This window comes from Zootoca vivipara, chromosome 2 (genome assembly GCF_965207765.1).
Source record: "Zootoca vivipara chromosome 2, rZooViv2.hap1.1, whole genome shotgun sequence".
NCBI classification, from domain to species: domain Eukaryota; kingdom Metazoa; phylum Chordata; class Lepidosauria; order Squamata; family Lacertidae; genus Zootoca; species Zootoca vivipara.
The window spans coordinates 108,871,301-108,873,940 of NC_142584.1; the positions used below are offsets into that span (position 1 = coordinate 108,871,301).

A 2,640-nucleotide genomic window follows, 5' to 3' on the forward strand; every position below is an offset into this window, starting at 1 on the left:
ATGGCTTCCCCTCGCCTCATGCACAGGCTGTCCCTTGGCCAGGATCATCAGGAGCCAAAGTTTGGCCTAACTCCTCAGCCCAAGCATATTGTCTTTTGCATAAATGCTGAAGTGTCATCAGCCAGCTACTGCCGCTTCTTTGCTTATCTGCTGCCGTGCCTCTTTAGCTTCCATGTTATCCTTGTTGGGTCTGCCAAGAGAATCTGCATGCTTTTGGCTTTATCTCCTTTTAGACGAAACAGAAGCCTCCCTGAACCACTTTCCTTTGTCGTATCTCTTTCTGTATGTCTGAGCCACTGAAGCCATACAGTTGGGGAATTAGCTCAAATGGTAGAGCGCTCGCTTAGCATGCGAGAGGTAGCGGGATCGATGCCCGCATTCTCCAGGCCAGCTTCTGCTCCTTTTTGCTTTTGCTGAACCTAGAGCAGCGCCTTTTCAGCTCACGTTCTCCACAGCATTTCAGGTCCCTGCTTCCTTTCTTGGGATATCGTGGGGTCTGGGCAGCCAGGGGATTTAACTCAAACCAAAGAGCAGTTGTACCTTGGGTCTCACCTGTACTCAGGATACTGTGAGGTGGTTCTCCTGGGCAGCTGTGGAATTAGCTCAAATGGTAGAGCGCTCGCTTAGCATGCGAGAGGTAGCGGGATCGATGCCCGCATTCTCCAGTCAAGACTCTTAATTTCTCCCTTTTGCCGTGCATAGAGCAAAGCATCTTCAGGTCATATTCTGTACAGCAGGGGTGGCCACCTCCCAAGAGACTCTGATCTACTCACAGAGTTTAAAACTGGGAGTGATCTACCCCCTTGTGGGGGGGGGGTTCAGGTCAAAGCTGTTGAGTTTTTTTAAGGAAGGGAAGCCCTGTTTTGGGGGGGTTAGGTCAAACTTGTTGAGCTTCTTTTAGGAGGGAGGGAGGCCCAATTTTGTTTAGGGCTTCAGGTCATAGTTCAACTTTTTTTAGGGAGGAGGAAAATTTTGGGTGACCTTTTTTTTAGGGGTGCCAGTGACCTACCAGTGATCTACCACAGACATCCAGTGATCTACTGGTAGATCACAATCTACCCATGGGCGTAGGCAGGGGGGCAGGAGGGGGCAGCTGCCCCCCCCTAGAAGCAAAAAAATTAATGTATTTTACAGACCATAACCAGCACTTTTCCCCTCCAAAAACTGAAGTGGAAAGGGCTTTGCTTTAGCAAGAGCAGCTAATTCTCCGCTTGCTGGGAGGGGGGGGACACAGCAGTAACAAAAATACATCAAATAAATAAAGCAAAGTGGCTACCAGTAGTTAAGCAGTTAAGACAATGGAGCATATATCCCCAGGCAAGATTCGATAGCTGACCATTTCACCCTATTGTTCTTAAGTGGGAGTTGTTAATGAGCATTCAGGAGCATTAAGAGTTCTATTGGCGATTTAATGAGGGTGCAGACTCAGAGGATTCAATTTGAATAAGGTGGCTCTGCAAGGCTAAAAAGAAGTGAATAAGAAAGGGGGGGCTGTAGCTTTGACAGACACAGTGATGTTTATAAAAAGCATTGGTGTTCCAGTCTGCCCCTCCTCCTGCATCTGTATACTGTAAATCAGGGGTGGCCACCTCCCAAGAGACTCTGATCTACTCATAGTTTAAAACTGGGGGTGATCTACCCCCTTTTGGGGGGTTCAGGTCAAAGCTGTTGAGTTTTTTTAAAAGGAAGGGAAGCCCTGTTTTGGGGGGTTTAGGTCAAACTTGTTGAGCTTCTTTTAGGAGGGAGGGAGGCCCATTTTTGTTTAGGGCTTCAGGTCATAGTTCAACTTTTTTGAGGGAGGAGGAAAATTTTGGGTGAGCTTTTTTTAGGGGTGCCAGTGACCTACCAGTGATCTACCACAGACATCCAGTGATCTACTGGTAGATCACAATCTACCTGTTGGACGTGCCTGCTGTAAATCAAGCAGAGAGAAAGCTGCTTACAAGGCTCCTGTACATGCAGCGTTCCAGCATCACAGCGTCACCCAGAGGCACCCACAAATATGAGTTATCCCTCTCTCTATTTCTTCCTTCCTTCCCTCCCTCTTCCATCCTTAAAAAAATACGGGGGGGGGGGGCAGATAAGCCCCACATAGAAAGCCCATCAACATGGGGGGATGACTCTTTCAAATACGGTATTTACCAGTAATTGGGGGGGGGGAGGCACCTAGGCCTCTAGGTGCTATGCCTAGGAGTAGGACAATTCAAGAAAGCAGAACGATGCATATGGTATGGTAATATATCAATAGAATCGTAGAATTGTAGTCGGAAGGGACCACAAGGGTCATCTAGTCCAACCCGCTGCAATGCAGGATTTTTTTCCTAAGGTGGGGCTTGAACCATGGTTCAAATATTATGCTGATATGCAGCAACGCCTCGGAGCCGTCGTGCCTGCGGCCATGCCTTGCCTCGCCCTCGCCCGCCCTGCCACCCCCTCTCGCCTGCCCGACCCTCCCGTCCTCTTGCTGCAGAGTTCCAGCATCACAGCGTCATCCAGAGACACCCACAAATATGAGTTATCTCTCTCTCTATTTCTTCCTTCCTTCCCTCCCTCTTCCATCCTTAATAAAATACGGGGGGGCAGATAAGCCCCACATAGAAAGCCCATCAACATGGGGGGATGACTCTTTCAAATACGGTA

At 48.8% G+C, this 2,640-nt stretch overlaps 1 non-coding gene across 1 annotated transcript; it reads left to right on the forward strand.

The window, feature by feature from the left end:
* The first annotated feature begins 312 nt into the window (after positions 1–312).
* On the forward strand, positions 313–385 carry TRNAA-AGC (transfer RNA alanine (anticodon AGC)). The gene has a single exon. It is a non-coding gene; the product is annotated as a tRNA-Ala (tRNA).
* Positions 386–2,640: the final 2,255 nt, after the last annotated feature.